This window comes from Eschscholzia californica, unplaced genomic scaffold (genome assembly GCF_041429995.1).
Source record: "Eschscholzia californica isolate CP2 unplaced genomic scaffold, dmEscCali1.0.p SCAF_2, whole genome shotgun sequence".
Taxonomy (NCBI): domain Eukaryota; kingdom Viridiplantae; phylum Streptophyta; class Magnoliopsida; order Ranunculales; family Papaveraceae; genus Eschscholzia; species Eschscholzia californica.
Genome location: NW_028238309.1, coordinates 13,352,672 through 13,372,143, shown reverse-complemented (window position 1 = coordinate 13,372,143; position 19,472 = coordinate 13,352,672).

Sequence of the window (19,472 nt, the reverse complement as noted above, 5' to 3'; positions counted from 1 at the left end):
AAGAAATTTCCTTCCACAACAAAAGTTTCCTTTTCCATTTATCTTAATGACTAAACTTTTAGTTATACTTTTTTTATACAGATTTGGTTAACATAATATAGTTTCAGGAGAATTGTCAGAATCACAGAATGAATAAGATGCTAAAGAAATATAAGTATTGCAGGAGAATCAATGAATGCTACAGAAACATAATTTAAGACATGTGCAGGAGAATCAGTGAAATGCTAGAGAAATATTAAAATTTTAGTTAACATAATATAATTTCAGACAAATTTTGTTAGAATCAATAAGATGCTAGAGAATATAATTATTGCAGGAGAATCAAAGAAATTCTAGAGGAAACAAATGGTCCTTCTTCTTAAATAATTTTTTTTAGAATGTTGTTAGAATCAATAAGATGCAAGAAAAATGCAATCCTAATATCAGAAAAATTTATATTTGTAAGTATATTATTGAATTTTTAAAATAAATAAAATGCTTGAAATTTTTTGAGAATTTTGTTATATATAATAATGTTGTTAGAATCAATAAGATGCTAGCGAAATAACAAAATGACTATTAACCTACTTCTAACATACTCATAACAGATACTAATAGAATCAAGAAAATACTAGTAAAATACTGAAAATGTAGCAAAAACAAATTCAGTTTATATATTTTTTATGAGAACAAGATTAGAGTGATAGAGATTTCAAAATTCACTGTGTACGAAAAAGTGTTACATTTTAAGTTTGTTGTTATAATAAAATAATTTTTTAACAAGATTCTAAGTTTAATCGACATGTATGCAATTTTCTTAATGATTTCCAAGGAAAAATATGCTTTAGAGATGGAAATATCGAGATAGAGATAAAAAGCCAATTACAAATTCACAATTTCTTCAAGTTTGAAGAACATAAAGTTAGAGGGAGTGAGAGGAACTCTTTTTAGGTAAATCACGAATGTTTTGGTAGGTTACTTTAGACAAATATAAGTTTTAGAAATAAATATTGACAATAAATATCCACCATAAATATTTCTCTTAAAATTTATGGAAAGAATAAATGAAAGGGTAAGAACGGGAGGTAATAAATGGCCTGATGCATGAGGCCCACTAAATAGTAAATTTTTGGACTTATTTTCCATTTTCTGTTTATTTTGGTTTTATATTATTTATTAATTTAGGAGTGAATATATGACTAATTAACCCCTCTATTTTTGGACCTTAAACTGAAATATCATTATTTTATTGAGAAATAGAGATTTTAATTTCTTTTTTTTAATCCTTGAAAGTTCTTTTGTTTCTTTTCTTTTTTTCTTAAATTAGCTAATTTTTTAAGGACACGGTTATTTGAAGGACTATATTTTAAATTTTGGGAAGGGTTTCTACACAATATTCTTTATTAAAAAATGATGTTTGTCCCAATCAGCGCTTTCCCTTGTGTTTTATTATATAGATTTTGCTTCTCTTTTGTAATGGTTTTTCTTCAAATATCAATTTTAAAATTTAATATAAAAGGATGTATATTTATCAATATTCTCTCTGATATTCTTTTTAATAGATATAAGTTATAATATCTATTTCTGTTTTTTAAGCTATAACCACATTAACATTGGCTATTTGGTTGTTTATTGACAACTTAGGTTTTGGGAGGGTTTTGGGTTGTAATCTTATTAGGGACGACCTGATCTCACTAAAACAAACACAACTCTTGGAGAAGAACGAAAAGTTTCCATTTGAGGAAAGTTCCATTGTCACAATCAAAGTGGACTCTTTGAGTGTGAAGTGTCATAAAAACAACATTTCTTTGTTTTCTTTCAAAATAACTTTGTGAAGATTAGAAACAAATCTATGAGAACTTTCGTGGAAATACACATCACGTGACAAAGGAGTCTGATAATCGTACTTCTCTATAAACACAGCCTACATGAGTACAACTAGAAACCATTTTTGGCTAAGTTTTATAGGGCTGAGTGTGACAATTGAGATAACAATGCTCAAGGTGGTCCATATGAAATCTGGTTTATATTTTGTGACAATTGAGATAATAATGCTCAAGGTGGTCCATATGAAATCCACTTTATTCTTATCGTTACCATTTTTTTTTTTCGTACCGACTGATATTGAATCATTACATGACATGTATACATCACGAATATATTACATCGTAATCGGATAAATTTTATAAGAACTATCATAAACACATCTTAGTCGTAATATTCGTATAATGCCCCATTAAGCCTATTCGATGGGTGTTTGAAAGTTTATTTATTTCTACCTCTATCTTATTCATAACCTAGTTGATTTATTCATAGATTTTCACTTCTACATGATGTAGAGGAATTGACCGATAAACACATAGAAGAAATTGATGTGGCTAAATATAAAGGTGATAGACTGAAATGGGAACAATTGAAGCTACGGGTGTCGGAATTGGACAAAATTGTGAGGGTTGGTGCGAAACAACGTTCCGCACATTCGTTGCCGCTTACGCCACATTTGACCCACTTTTGGAGGTCAACTTCGTCGTTTAGGCCCTCAAACCGGACTTTTAGTAGGTTTTTTTTTACTATTTTTAGTAAATGTTCCTCAGTTTAGGTAGTTTCCTATTTTCTTTAGATTCAAGTATCTCATTTTTCTAAAGTTCTTATTTCGAATTTGATTAGGTTTAGAAAACCCTAAGATTTTAGAAAGGGGATCTAGTAGTTTAATTGATTCATTACGATTTATCAATAGAATTAAGTATTTAGGTGCCAACAACCAGTAGCCTAGTTGGTCAGTGCATCTACTCCGCAATACGGAGGTCCTAGGTTCGATCCCATGGCAGTGCTAATCCAAGAATATTGAACTTGGGTATAAATAAATTAATATCTATGAGCTTTAGGCCATCTGTTTCGTCGAGTTTTAGGCCATTAGTTTCGTTGGGCTTTAGACCAGTAGTAATTTGGCAGTTATCGTGCTTATCACATTGTATCGATGTATTCAATGCCTTTGCAATGACCATTGTAGTCAATGTTACAACAATTGAACGTTAATAAAAACATCAATTGCTTCCACTGTAATGTTGTTCTACAATCTACAATGATGTATCTTTCACCATCACTCGCATTTTAGTAGTGATGGCAGATATTTTTTAACACGTCAAGCGGCCTCTTCGTAATACATTTGTTTCAGAGGACCATTTTTTCTGCAAGACAAGAAGGAATATCTTAAGTCTAATATTCTTTTGAAGGAATATTCTTTGGCTTTGGCTTCTGAAGCTATTATATTTGTTCTACCTTTGTCATTCTTATGCTTACTAAGCCCTTTTACACATGAGGTAGGCGCCAAGTGAGAACTTTCAGTTTTTTCCTAGTTGATTGTATCTTTTTCCTAAACACACTGAGATATTAGCTCATTCAAGCTATAATTTTCCTTTTTAGTATTATATGAGACTAGGGTATAGCCCGTGCCCTACGTGCACGAAATTTTTTATATTTATATTATACAAAATGATCAAATATTTTGATCTTATACAAATATTGAAGTAATAGAAATATATTTAGTTTGAAGGGAGAAAAGAGGAAATGAGTTAGAGAGTTTTGAACTGTTATATTGAGTCGTTTGAAGGAAGAAAGGAGGAAAAGAGTTAGAGAGTTTTGAGGGAAGGGGTAGTTATTTTGACTGTTTAAAATGAAAGGTCATGATTTACAAATGAAAATTGGATGACCGAGATTTATAAACCAAAGTTATGACATGGCATCAAAACCTATGTCATTTGTTATATAGATGTTGAATGTGTTATACTGAGCAGGAAGAGATAAGATGACAAAATGAAAAAAGGATGTCTTCCGGCAATTCAAGTCTTAGTTCCATGAGTTTGGTCACCAGGTTAGACATATTCATAATGGACTCCCTTATGTTCCACTTACCTTTATACTGCATGGTGACAAGCTTGCATAATACAGTGTTTGTCTTCATTTTTTCGCTCGCAACGAAGTCGTCAGAAAGTTGCCTGAGGAACTCCTTAGCACTCGCCATAGTTAAGCCACTGCTTATCGCGTCCAAAATTGAGTTATGCATGTTCATTAGACTCATTTTGTCATACCTCCCATTTTTCCATAACACCTATCTACTCAGGAATAATTCAGCTGGACAAAGGCGTTGGACGATCGATCCTAAGAGCAACATCGAAATCTATACAGCCTAACAGAATCATCACGTGCTTCTTCTATCCACTTCTTAAATTTAGTGTCGTTTTGCAGTGGAATGTTCATGTTAGTAGTACAATTGATACTAAACAACAAAAGACTGTAAGACACATATGCTCAAACCAGAGTTCAATAAAATTATGCACAAGACATAATAACAATTAACCAAAAATTGTATTTTGTGGCGCATTTGGTAGCTCTCTACTGTAGCATTACTACCTAGTCTTTGAATATTAACATAAAGGGAGATGCTAGAGTTACTTAGAGGATGACTTAGAAGATGACATAATGACGTGGAATTGACTAAAAGACAAGATTTTTTTTCGAAGTTTGACTACGGTAAGGACCGCTTTTGTTTCCAAATGAGGAAACATTTCATCCTCTCTAAGTCACTCTATCATTTCCCTATTACATAAAAATAGTTAAGTGCAATGTCTTTCTTTGAAACGACACAACACTCCAGTAGCACCTAAGAATATACATATCCATGCTATAAGGATTACCTTAAGGCTATCCCATTACTTCATCGGAGTGGTCTAACAATGGGTGGATCACTCCACATGAGTTGGACGTGCTTATCTACATTAACTATGTCATCTTACCTAACAAAGAATACTTTGGTGATATATTAGTTCAAATAGTTAATATAATAAACTTCAAATCTTTATGCAAATAATAGAAAAGTATTGCCTAAATTATAATTCATAGCCGGACTTTAAGCCAAACAAAATCGCGCACCTCAACTAGAAAACTATTTCTCTCAACAAAAAAAAAGAAAAACTAATAAACTATTGCCTAAATTGTTATTCATATCAATTTTATAAGGATTCAAAAAAAAAATCAATTTTATAAGCACCCACAAAATTAACACGGATGCGCCAGGCATATAATAGTGGTTAGGAAGACTTGGAAACTTGTGTAGGTGCCTCTAGACGTCTCTATGTTTCCTTATTTCTGTGGTGCCTACAGAATTAGGTCATTAATTACTAAATGATGGCCTTTAAACGAAAAGTGACGTCTTTACCTATTCCTTGATGGTCCATCTTTGAAATCAATAAATCAAGGGAATGTTTGGACGCACTCACCAATTTTGTTATATACACTCACATCAAAGGTATTTGTTGGTCAAGTCAAAAGGAGATGTGAGTGCATATAACAAAAATGGTGAGTGTGTTTAACATTTCCCATAAATCAAATATACAAAGATCTTTGAATGGGTCATATTGGAAAAGTACAAGTTATGAAGGATCATCCAAAAGTTAATGAAAGATTGAAGAGAAATAATTTAATTTTGGTTATCTATTCATATTTGAAATCTTAGAAATTCTGTCTCTATCCAAATCTCTTTATTACTATATCCTTTCTCTCCCAAATACTGTGGAGGTGTCGTTTGACAAACAAAAGTATAAGAACTTTTACTTTTCACTAGAAGAACTTTTGCTTAAAATAAAATAAAATAACAAAAGTGTATTTGGCAAAATAGTTGTTTATTAAGTAAAAAAGTCAAAAGTTAGTTTGACAACATAATTTGTTTTTCTATTCTTTTTTTCTTTACTCATAGAGGTTTTTAAGTTCAATTATACGATTTCATGATGACTATTATGACAAAGGTGGTGGTGGTAGTTGCGGTGGATGTAGTGGCCATGGTGATAGAAGTGGTAGTGGTGTGAAACTTTGGAGAAATGGTGATGAAGATGGTTAAGATGTGGTGGTGATGGGGATACAATGGTGGTGGTGGTGGTGGAAATATGACGGTGGTGGTGTTAATCTGGTGGTAGTGGTGGAGGTATGGTGGAAGTACGGTGGTGGAAATATGATGATGGAGGTATGATGGTGGAAATATGGTGGTGGTATGATGGTGGTGGGGGTATAGTATTGATGCTTGAGGTGTGGCGGTGGAGATGAAAGTATGGTGGTGGTGGATGAGGTATAATGATGGTGTTTGAGGTGTTGTGGTTGTTATAGTGTGGTGGTGGTGGTGGAAGTGCGGTGGTTGTGGTGGTGGTGGAGGTGTGGTGGTGGAGACGTGGTGATGGTTGTTGTGGTGGTGGAGGCTTCGTGATTGTGGTGGTGTAGGTGAAGTGTATACGTTTAACTTAAAGTAACTTTACTTTGTAGTTATGATCGCATAAATAAGTCCAAGGATCATTCTCAATCAGAAAGTACAGACAAACTCATCATTTAGTAGATCAATATCTTAGGTCAAAAATTAAAACAATAATAAAATCAGGGCCAAAAGCTTTCTCAGTCCTACATTTCTTACTTTTAGTAACTTCTGTTTCATCTAAACCATTTTCAATTACTGGATTAGAAGAAGGCGTATCAGTAGGCTTTTCAACGTGAAAAGGTATGCTAGCAGGTGTCTCATCATGCAAAAACATATGATCAACAAATTGTTTTAAAGGAAACACATGCTAAAAAAACTCAACATCTCTAGATTTCATCGTGGTATTATCTGTGAAAAGGTTCAAACCTTTGAATTATATAACACACTCGAGTGTAACGAGTGGAGATGAAGGAGGTGATGTTCTCGGTTGATGACCGAGAGGGAGAGTGTCTCGGTTATAGCCGAGAGCTATATGACAACTCTTGGTGAAGACCGAGAGTGGTGATGCTCGGGTATAACCGAGAGTGAAGGAGACTCTGTCTCGGTTGTGATAGCCGAGAGACCGAGAGAGGAAGATGATGGTCTCGGATAGACAACCGAGAAGATGAAGATCTTCAGGTGAAGGCCGAGAAGAAGGATGGTTGATAGTGATGAGAGATAACAGCTTAGGTAAATACCTTGGTTTTATTATTCACTTACAACTTGTACATTACATTATGAATGAACCTCTTTATATAGGTTTACATGAAGAAGAGTTTAAGGTTATCAAAACTTATCTAAACTAATCCTAATACCTAAGGAATCCTAGTTGTAGTAGGATTCCTATTTGGACCAAGTCCACTCGGTTTGGCCGAGTGGAGTGGACCTTCCAACACTCCCCCTCAAGTTAGAGCGGGAATGGAAGTAACGCCTAACTTGCCAATAATGTTCTTGAACGGTTCTGCCCCAAGTGGCTTTGTGAAGATATCCGTTAACTGATTTTCTGTACTGGTGAAGCGTGTGGCAATGACGTTGTCTTTAATCTTTTCACGAACGATGTGGCAATCTATCTCAATGTGTTTTGTACGTTCGTGGAAGACGGGATTATCAGCAATGTGGAGAGCGGCCCGATTGTCACAGTAAACTGTCATCGGGTCAGAGTGATTGATTCCAAAATCAAGTAGTAAATACTTGAGCCATTGTAATTCGCATGTGAGGATGGCTAAAGCTCGATATTCTGCTTCTGCCGAAGATTTTGCAACTGTGGGTTGCTTCTTTGATTTCCAGGAGAGAGGGCTGGATCCCAACATTGTGAAATACCCAGTAGTAGATCTACGGGTTGAAGGACAGCCAGCCCAATCCGAATCACAGTATCCTGTAATATGGAGAGAGCTGTCTGCGGATAAGAAGACTCCTTTATCAAGAGTACCCTTCAAGTATCGTAGAACGCGATGAGCTGCGTCTAAGTGTACTTGGCTAGGTGTTTGCATGAACTGACTGCGGTAAACTGACGGATCTGGTAAAGGTGTACCGTCGGTGGGACTGAGACGTAATTTTTGTTCCATGGGAAACTCAGAAGGACGTGCAGCGGTGAGTCCAGAATCTTTTAAAATATCAAGAGCATATTTCCTTTGACATAGAAATATGCCTTGTGATGAGCGAGATACTTCGATACCAAGGAAGTATTGTAGGCGGCCCAGATCCTTTAGTGAAAAGGCTTTATTTAGAAATATTTTTAACTGGGAAATAGCATGATCATTATTTCCCGTGATAATTATGTCGTCTACGTAGACGAGGACATAGATTTGAGTGGAGTGAGATCTAAAAGTAAAAAGAGAATAGTCACTTTTAGACTGAGAAAAGCCACGTTCGATGAGAACGGAGGAAAATTTTGAAAACCATTGTCGAGAGGCCTGTTTGAGACCATAGAGAGATTTATGGAGACGACATACTTTAGACTCCCCCTGAGATGAAAAACCGGGGGGTAATTTCATGTAGACTTCTTCATGAAGGTCGCCTTGAAGAAAGGCGTTATTGACATCCAATTGATGGAGAGTCCACCCTTTAATGGCGGCAAGAGAGAGAAGGACACGAACAGTTACTAATTTAGCAACTGGAGCAAAAGTGTCATTATAGTCTAATCCCTCGATTTGGGTATAGCCTTTGGCTACTAGGCGGGCTTTATATCGCTCTATAGATCCATCGGATTTGAATTTAATTTTATACACCCATTTGCAACCGATGGGCTTTTTGCCGGGTGGTAAAACAGTGATTGTCCAGGTTTTATTTTCTTCCAAGGCTGAAATTTCCTTGGCCATGGCCTCCTTCCAATGAGGGGACTTCATTGCTTGAGTGAAGGAGGTTGGTTCGGTAGATGATAAAACCGAAGAGAGAAATTGTTGATGAGAGTTTGAAAACGAGTTAATGGAAAAATAGTTTTCAAGAGGATATTTAACAATGTTAGTATTTGAACACACATAGTCATCTAGATGACTAGGCGGGCGGCGAGCCCGAACCGGTCGGCCGGAATCGGCAACGACGGAGTCGGAGATCCGGACGTCGGATGGAGGAATCGGCAATGAAGAATCACTGCTCGGTGGTGTAGATAAACTTTCTGGAGGCACACCAGTACCCGGGTCCTCATTAGAAATTACTGGAGGCACCCCTGATGGGTTAGACGGTCCACTGTTAGGTGGACCTGAAGTCGGGTCAGCAGGGGTGTCTGAAGGCACCCCTGTCGCCGAATGCAGACTCCCGGGGACAGGAACAGCAGATTCATCAGTGAATCTGCTGCTGTCCGCCGGTGGAATGGAACGAATTTTATCGTTTGTCGGAAAGACAAACGTGTCGTCGTCGTCGATAGTGATGAAGGGTTCCGGACGCGAGAGAGAGGGTTGTTCCATCGGTGTGGATGACATCGGGAATCGGTTTTCAATAAAGGTCACATCACGTGAGGTATAAATACGTCGGGTGGAGATATCATAGATTCGATAACCCTTTTGTCCGTTCGGATAACCAAGGAAGATGCCGGCGGAAGAACGAGCATCCATCTTAGTTTTGACCAAAGGAATTCGGGCATAACAAAGACATCCGAATACACGTAAGTGTGAAAGATTTGGAGGAGAACCCATGAGGATTTCATGAGGTGATTTTCCATCAAGAATAGGTGTAGGTAACTTGTTAATGAGATAGACGGCGGTTAGAACGCATTCTCCCCAAAAAGAGAGAGGGAGATGAGCTTGAAGACGTAAAGAACGTGCAACTTCAAGAATGTGACGGTGTTTGCGCTCAACAACACCGTTTTGTTGAGGTGTATAGGTACAACTACGTTGGTGGGAAATTCCCTTTTCAAGAAACCAACGTTGTAGAGAAGTATTCATAAACTCGGATCCGTTGTCCGTTCGAATTGTTTTAATGTTACAATTGAATTGTGTGTGAACGTAATTAGAGAAATTCATAATTAACGTATTTGAGTCCGATTTGGAATTCATGAGAAATATCCAAGTACAACGTGAGAAGTCGTCAACAAGGGTTAGAAAATAACGACACCCGGAGGTGGAGGGGACCGGAAAGGGACCCCATAAATCCATATGTACTATGTCAAATATACTTGAAGAAGTAGTAGTACTATTAGGAAAAGGTAAGCGACTTTGTTTAGAAAGGGGACATAATTCGCACGGTACTTTATTTGATAAAAAATTAAACTTCATACATGGAAGTCTAGAATTAAAATATTGAAAACGTGAAAAAGATGGGTGGCCAAGACGGCAATGCCATAAAACAAAAGACTCATGACTAGAATTATCTCGAACTAAATTCGAAACTGAAAGGATGGGACGCTCCGTGCGAAGGAAATAAAGGTCATCATGAAGACTACCAAGCCCAATCTCCGTCTTCGTTTTTCGGTCCTGAAAAAGACACAAATCATGGTCAAATAGGACGGTACAACGAAGGAATTTAGAAATCTGAGAGACAGATATGAGATTAAATTGAAAAGAAGGGATGTGAAGAACATCCTTTAAATAAAATCTATTCGTAAAATAGATGGTACCAATATGATCAACCTTGACTCGGGAGTCATCTGGTAATCGGACATATAAATCCGGTGGTGCAAGGGAATAAGAAGAGAATCTTGAAAGATTGGAACAAATATGTTTAGCGGCTCCTGAATCAATAACCCATGGAGGATGAGAAGAAGAAGAGTACTTACCTGTGAGATTGATGAGTGGATCCTTGTTGGTGCCGTTAGAGTGGTCGGTTGGTTGCCTATTGCGGTCCAATAATGCTAAAATACCTTGATATTGCTCATGAGTAAAAGATGACGCTGCAGGCACCCCCGAACCATTATGGTTCATAGCCGAACCGTTAGTGTCCATAACCGAGGCAGTCACGGGATCTTGGCGTGAACGGTTCCTTCCACGTTGACCGTAGTTGGGTGGATACCCATGTAATTTGTAGCACGAGGAAACATCATGTCCATGAATTTTGCAATTTTCGCAAAAGGGTCGAGGACGTTTAGTACGTTGTCTATCGGAACCGTTGAATCGGTTATGTGAGTAATCGTTGGAACCAACCGCTAGGGCAGCAGTGTTAGAGTCAACATTCATGGGAGTAATGAGATTTTGTTGAACCTCTTCTTGCTTGATAAGTGAATGTATGCGAAGAATTGAAGGGAATGGTTCAATTAACAAGATTTGACTCCGAATTGATGAGAACCGGTCATTAAGACCTTGAAGAAATTCCATAGCTCTATCTTGGTTGGTTCTTTCAACCAAAGAGCGACCATGACCACATATACAAGGCTCGGTGATTAGCAAGGAATTGAGTTCATCTTGAAGAGCCTTGAGATGTGTAAAATACATAGAAACGTCTAAATTCTCTTGTTTGAGACAAGAAATAGCTCTCTTTAATTGAAAGATTTTAGGAGCATTGGTTTGATGAAATCTATCAAAGAGATTCTTCCATATATCGGATGCCGTCTCATCATATAAGATAGATGATCGAAGAGGTGGGTCTACCGAATTAATAAGCCAACTAGAAACGAGATCGTTACATCGTCCCCATTGTTCTAATTCATTAGGATCGGTGGGTTTATCGATGCTTCCATCTACGAAACCTAGTTTGCCCTTTGCCCTTAAAGCTTTTGACATTCCTCGAGACCATGAGGAGTAATTATCACCGGTTAGAAGTGGTGTAATAAGAATAGTAGTAGGAGAATCCGAATGGTGAACATCAAACGGCCCACTATTGAGATTAGTGTGAATTTGAGAAGTTTCCGAAGTTTCGGGAGTAGTCATGATTCAAAAAAAAAAATTTGAAGGCTCTGATACCATGTGAAAAGGTTCAAACCTTTGAATTATATAACACACTCGAGTGTAACGAGTGGAGATGAAGGAGGTGATGTTCTCGGTTGATGACCGAGAGGGAGAGTGTCTCGGTTATAGCCGAGAGCTATATGACAACTCTTGGTGAAGACCGAGAGTGGTGATGCTCGGGTATAACCGAGAGTGAAGGAGACTCTGTCTCGGTTGTGATAGCCGAGAGACCGAGAGAGGAAGATGATGGTCTCGGATAGACAACCGAGAAGATGAAGATCTTCAGGTGAAGGCCGAGAAGAAGGATGGTTGATAGTGATGAGAGATAACAGCTTAGGTAAATACCTTGGTTTTATTATTCACTTACAACTTGTACATTACATTATGAATGAACCTCTTTATATAGGTTTACATGAAGAAGAGTTTAAGGTTATCAAAACTTATCTAAACTAATCCTAATACCTAAGGAATCCTAGTTGTAGTAGGATTCCTATTTGGACCAAGTCCACTCGGTTTGGCCGAGTGGAGTGGACCTTCCAACATTATCATCTAACAACATAAATCTATATACAACGCTATTTTGAGCATAACCAACGAAAACAGAATCAACAATCATCATGCAAAAACATATGATCAACAAATTGTTTTAAAGGAAACACATGCTAAAAAAAAACTCAACATCACTAGATTTCATCGTGGTATTATCATCTAACAACATAAATCTATATACAACGCTATTTTGAGCATAACCAACGAAAACAGAATCAACAATTTTTGATCCAACAGTCACTTTCCTTAAGTCATGTAATCACACTTCCGTTAGAGACTTCTACACTCTCAAGAATTTCAAGTTAGGCGTGAAACCTTTCCGCAATTCATAGGGTGTTTTATTTAATCCCTTATGAGGTACTCTATTCACATAATGCGGATAAAATTGCCTCTCCCTCTAAGTACTCTGGTAATCCTGAACTTAAAAGCATGACATTTATCATGTTGTTAAGTATTCTATTCTTTCTTTCAGCTACGCCATTATGTTGTGACGGATAGAGAAACTAAGTTAATGAATTATTCAATGTGTAAGGTCATACTCACTACCCCTATCCGATTTAAACTTTGTAATTTTCTGACTAGTTGGTTTTCTACTTCAACCTTGTATTTTAGAAACGTTTCTTCTGCTTCATCCTTAGATTTAAGGAGGGTAATTTTTGTTTACTAAAATAATCATATATGAGTGTTATGTAGTACCTTATACCTCCCTTACTAGCTAAGTTCTTGAAGTAAGTTAAGTCTGAATGAACCAATTCGAACAACTCAGTCGTTCTAGTTGTGACAATCCAAAAGATAGTTTAACGTGTTTAACTTCTACACAAACAAGACATCTAGTATGATCATCATGATCATGTACATTGATAAGTCAGTTAGCTTTAAGTTTCTTAAAAGAAGCAAAATTAACACGTTCTTAATTACCATGTATACGTACTTTAGAAGATTCATCGATATAAACAGAACTAAAAGAAATATTATTAAAGTCTAAATCGAAGTTCACTACAAAGAGCCTTCCTCTCTGGTACTCCTTCCCGAAAAAGGTATCATTCTTAGTAATTACAATTATATCATATTTAAAAACTTATTTTAATCTTGCTTTGCTGACAAGGGATCCTGAGATAAGATTTCTCTTACAAAAAGTATACTCAAACCGCCCCTGGGACTCCCACTTGAACCGCATGTGAGAGAAACAAGGGTTTCGATCTCCTCTCACATGTTCAGTCACGTGAGAGAGAAATCCTTGTTTCTCTCACATGTAGTTGAACTGGGAGTCTCAAGAGGCGGGTTGTGTAGCCTGTTATTTTTCCAAATGAGGAAACATGTCATCCTCTAAGTACCAAATTCTAAGTCACTGTATCATTTCCCTATCTTTTCTCCTAAGGGTGGACACGTAAAGAAAGTTGTTGAGAGATAAAGTTTTTCCTAAGGTGAATTTAAGAAGGACCTTGTCCTTGTCTTTACCCATTATTCCAGATTTTCGTGAAGTTCTCCATGAAGACATTGCCTCCATGAGACACTTCTAGGAAACTAAGGAACAACTCCCTGTTTGAGCACATGTGCCTCAGAAGCCCCTGTATCCAACACCCTTTCATTCTTGCATTCTACCAGACTTGCCTCCACCACCACAACGGCAATAACCTCTTCAGTTTCAGCAACATTGGCCAGATTTTCATGTTTTGCATTCTGGTCATTTCTTTGGATACATTGATATGCTTAATTTGAGTCTGGGTTTTCGAGAGGAGACATATCATTCTTCTTGTATTTCTTTTCTAGGGTATCCTAGATATCCTTTGTAGATTTATCGCGTTTGTGTTGTTTGTGTGACACTCTCCCTTGGGCACTCACTTGGTAATAGCAGAGAACACAAATATTCTTATAAAGGCCTTCATAAAATTGACTTTTAGATGTGGGATTAAAGAGCTCAAGCTTTTAACCCATTTACCCAACAAACATAGATATTATTTTTGAATATGCATGAAGTCTTTGGATCTCTTAATTTCCATCGTAAAGGACGTTACACCAATTTGAAGTTATATCTTTTAGCATCTTGGTATTGTGGAGATGGTTTACATGATGCCGACGTTATTTTCCTTAAACATTTTTATGTTGGGATCAATGTTGGAAAGATAGCACCATAACAAAAGACAACATTCTTCCTTTGTTAAACATCTATTGTTTTAGTTTTTCCTGTTACTCAGGAAAATATCATATAGTTGCCTTCTGGCTAATTCGAGCATTATACTTCTCATTTTCATGTTATCTTTTCCCTGGTCGTAATAAACTATTAGATTTTCTAAATAGAATAATAAAAGAATGGATCGCTAAAAGAAACAATTTTTTATTATTTTATCTCTTATCACTAGTTTGTGACCGTTTTATAAAGTGACTAGGGTATAGCCCGTGCCCGTAGCACGGAAATTTCTATATTATGTTATACAATTATCTAATATTTTGGTCTTATACACATATTGAAGTAATAAAAATATATTAAAAATAATAACAGAAATTATATTTAGTTGTTTGTAGGGAGAAAAGAGGAAAGAGAAAAATGAGAGTTTATAGGGATTGAGTAGTTATTCTCACTTTTCCACCTTTATTCTTTAAAAACCCGTTAAAAAGAAGGGTCGTGATTTACAGAAAAGAATTGGACGACCTAGATTTATAAACCAAAGTTATGACATGGCACCAAAACCTATGTCATTTGTTATATAGATATTTGCACTCATATTTCTTTTGCTATGTAGACAAAATATTTTGAAACTATAATTCAGATTGTATTTGATATGCAAAACAGAAAAAAAAAAAAATCATAATCACAAGAATAAGACAAAGTACATATTTTGAATTTGGTACCCAAAATTGATTAATCTCTTGAACCTTTATTTTTAGTCAAACATATATATGAGAGCTCTTTGATGTCTTTATTCTTCTTTAGTTCCTTCCATTAAAGAAAGAAAATACCTATATTTACTTTGATTTATAGAAAGTAATCCTAGCTATTCAATAGCCACTTTCCCTCTAAAATGGTTAAAAATCTATAATACAATTCATTTTTTTGTTGTTATTCTATTGTTTGGTGGAAAGTATGAAAGCAAACGTATCTTAATTAGAATATTTAATCAACCATTAGTGAAGTGAAGTCCTCAAGGGCTGTGTCACTCATGAATTACCCTACTTCAATAGTGGCCCTATATTTCTTTCCCACTAACAAAATGTTAAATTGAGCAAATCACTATTTTATTTGTTCTATGGTAATAAGTTCAATCATGTACTCATGATTCTTATTAATTATGCAACAAAGATTAAGTAGATATACTTACTTAATAAGAAAGAAAGAGAAATGTCTATCACAACTAAATTATGGTCTTTGACACATAAACAAAACAAAGATAAAAGTAGGAAATAAACAAATACACATCTCTTTATCATGTTTATTTACTTAAGCTTATTTTTGTGAAATATGATTGGAAAAATGATTCACACTATTCCATAATATAGATCATGTGGATATTTTTCAATCAATAGTATAAAAATCAAAAGATGTTTGTCCAATTAGTTGTACATCGATTCCGTAATCCGAATTTCGCATATTTAATTTACAGTTGTTCTGAAATACATTATTTATTGATTTGTATTAAAGGACGTAAACAACGTAAAAATATGGATGACATTTCATGCTCCATAATATATGTTTAAAGATCTATAGTAACTATAGGACTCATTTAGTTTATGACGTAATTTCATGTTATATATACACGATTTATATTCCCCTTCACCCTTGTCATATTCTTCTTATTGAGTATTTTTTTTTTTTTTTGATGAAGGTTTCTTCTTATTGAGTAAGTATACCACATTAATACACATGTATATTCAAATATGTAGTATATATTCTATTGTCATACAGTTCCATTTTTTAGTGAGTCCTTTTAATTCTATTGTCTCATCTTACATATATAAAAATAGTGTAATTGGAATTTTATATGAGAAATAGACCCCACATCCGCCGTTGGATTCAATTATTTCTCACCTTTTGATGAAGTTCCGGGGGCAGAGTAATCATCACTTGTCTTTTTTCTTTTCTTTAAAGAGAGACAAACTCAGTAGAACCTTATCATTTCTTTTTTATTCTTCTCTTTTAGGTCATAAGTGACTCATAATACATATCAAGAGTCTGTAGTCAAAAGATGAGAGGTATAGGGTGGTCATGGTGGGGTGGAAAAGATAAACATTAAAAGTGATTGAAAATTAAAAAAATTAAAATTTCTTTTATACTATTGTGTTCCATGTCACAATAAACCCCTAAAGAAAATACTAAACCCTTGTAGCAACTAGTTTAGGGAAGATTCACTTTCTTGAAAGCCATGTTGTTTCTTTCTCGCGACATACTCGACCAAAAAAGGGTAAAGGGACTGAATGCAAGCCATCAAGTTCATCGGATTTGTTACTTTTCAAACTCTCAAAAACTAAATAACATGCAAGAGTTGAAATGAGAAACCAAGTCAAGAAAGAACGATGAGAAGTATTTTCATATAGTTTTGGTGATCAGTTTCTCTGGACCCTAGGCCAAGACGTTTGAAATGTTCACCAATGTGTGGGTTCTTGGACATTGGTTTAAAACATCAGAAATGTCTGCTCTGGGTTATTGGTTCAGAAATTTCAAATGTCCATCAATATCAGATAGATGCGGAATCAGAATTCTTAATGAGTGAGGACTAGATTAAATTTACAGGAAATCAGTCATCCATCTAAAAAGCATGTATATTTGCAAAACAATTTTGAAACACACAAGTAACTGTAATTAGAATAATAAAATTATAAATGAGGTGATTTGAACTCTAGTGACTAGGGTTCAAACAAGTCTAAAGAACCAATAATCCACCACCATATTCTTGCCCAAGTCTTGGATTATTACCTACACAAAACATGACCTAAGACATGGGGGAGTTACAAATCCAAAATGGGAAGAGTATTGGAACACTTATCACTAGGATGTTTAGCAAATACTGAACCACTACGCCATATCATCCTTGTTGTTTTTTTATAATGTAATAGTAATACAGATAAAACTTTATTTAGAAGTAATGATGTCACAAATCTAATCCCGGCGATAACCGGGTTTAGCCTACTAGTAGGTCTGCTAGTGATGTGAGAGGCATCCGTTTGAGATATGAATTTACAGATATTCGGAGATATTTTAGTTTTATTGACATTTAAAGACATTTTAATGCATTTTTAGAGTAAATTTGGAAAGAAAATGTGCACGAAAATACAAAAGATTTTGAAGAGAAAAAATTCGTGATAACAATAAGGGTTAATTCTATTTTGACCCCTAAAGAAGACAATTCACCAAAATGACCTCTTAAAGATTACCAACTTCTAATATGACCACTTTTTGAACTTTTCCGTTTGTTGATTTTCAGTCAACTTTAGTAATTGACTAACTCTTTCCTTTTTTACCTCACCTTTCAAAAATTATGTCATCCTTATCCCTTCTTTCTCCTCGTCAGCGACGACTAACACCTCGTCGGCGACCCATCACCAGAAGAAAATAATTTTTTTGTTCTTCTTTCTTCTCCACCGGAAAGCCACTGCCGTCTCTTTCTACTTCTTCCTCATCTTCTATCTCTCTCTTCCTCTCTCCTTCCTTCTCTTTTTTTACTTCTAAGGTAGGAGGTTATCCTTCGCTGAAATCCTCGCAAATCTAAGACGAATCTTGAATATGAGAGGTAGACCCAGATGAATTGTTTGTCTTGGTTTAGATGCCTTACGAAATGGTCGTTTGGATGCAAGAAAGCTAGGCAAACAATTTGCTTGTGTTTACCTCCAAAATCCCAGATTAGTCTGCGGATTGGGAGGATTCCGGCTAAGTGGAAATCGCCTTTGCTAGAATTAGAAAGTAAAGAGAGAATGAAGGAGAGATAAATAGGTGGGAGGAAGATAGAGAGATAAATAACAGAGGATGATGAAGAAGAAATGTTGATTGGTCACGGTGGTGACAGATTTTCGGTAATGGTGATGGTGGTGGTATAGAAGGGAAAGAATAAGAAGAATTTTTTTTTTCAAGTGATTGGGTCGTCGACCCGATGTCGGCCGTCATCGGCGATCCTTCTTCAATGATGGAGGAAAAAAAAAAAGACCGGATAGACTCATCGTGGATCGAACCATGTCCAAGAATGTGCAGTTTCTCCTTTTGGATACATCGTTTTATTTAAGGTGCTCCAGGTCGAGTAAGTTGAGACATTATTCCACAAACTCTTGAGATGGTCATCAAATTATTGACTCAAACATTCACCACAAAAATCTGATCTAATAACTTTTATTTTCTTGCCAAGTTGATTCTCTACTTTGTTCTCAGATATTCACCAAACCAACTCCTGATGCGATTTTTCTCTGACTAGGGCAGCATGTACAACCATTAATCATCATTACCATGGATAAATAATGAGAATTGCAACTCAGATCGTGCATGAGGAGTCAGTTGACAAATCATAGACAAAAAGAACAAAACTTGGGCTCGCAATGATAAAAAGGGATGCTCCGAATGTTCGTATGGCAATCTTAGGTCCGGAAGAAGATATTTAATGGAGCTACCGAACTACCATAACAAATAGTAAATACCTAGCGTCAAGGTTTAATTCTATCCATTTTACAATATATTTTTTTTTTTTAATTGTCTACGTCCCTCCAACCCTTGACCTCTAAAGTGGAAACCTAAACCTCTTAGCAATCCAACCAAGGATGGTTGGCAATTTTACTATGTATCCTCGTTCATGTAATATCTCATCTCATAAGGCCAACGCTTCGGGGAAATCAAAATATTTTTCGGGGTGGAAAGACTTTGTCAAAAACTGGTCAACTTTAGTTTTTGACCAGTATATTTTCTAATTGTTATGAGGAAAAAAAATTTGTTGACCATTTCTTCTCCATTCCGGCAAGGGTCGCTGGTAAAACTGTAAGAGAGAGTGTGAGATAGAGAGAGAGAAAGAGAGAGTGTGAGATTGAGAGAGACAAACTATAAGAGAGAGAGAAAGAGAAGAGGAGGATAAAACGAAAAGAAAAAAATGGTGGTGGTGGTGGTGGCTGGAGTTGAAGATGATGAAGAAGAAGAGGAAGAAGATATGTTTTATTTCCTCTTAAAATTTGTTTCCTAGAAAAATTTCCAAAATTTTACATCTTTCTTTTAATATTTTCTACCTCAAAAAAATATTTTAATTTTCCAGCCTCTCATAATTTTGTAGTTGAGACCTCTAATGGTTTATTGTGTTGTAGGTGGGTTCATGTGATATCCCCATGAATATTGTAAACATGCTCACAACAGAGTCCACTTAGTGAAGTAATAGCTTATTTGTCCAAAA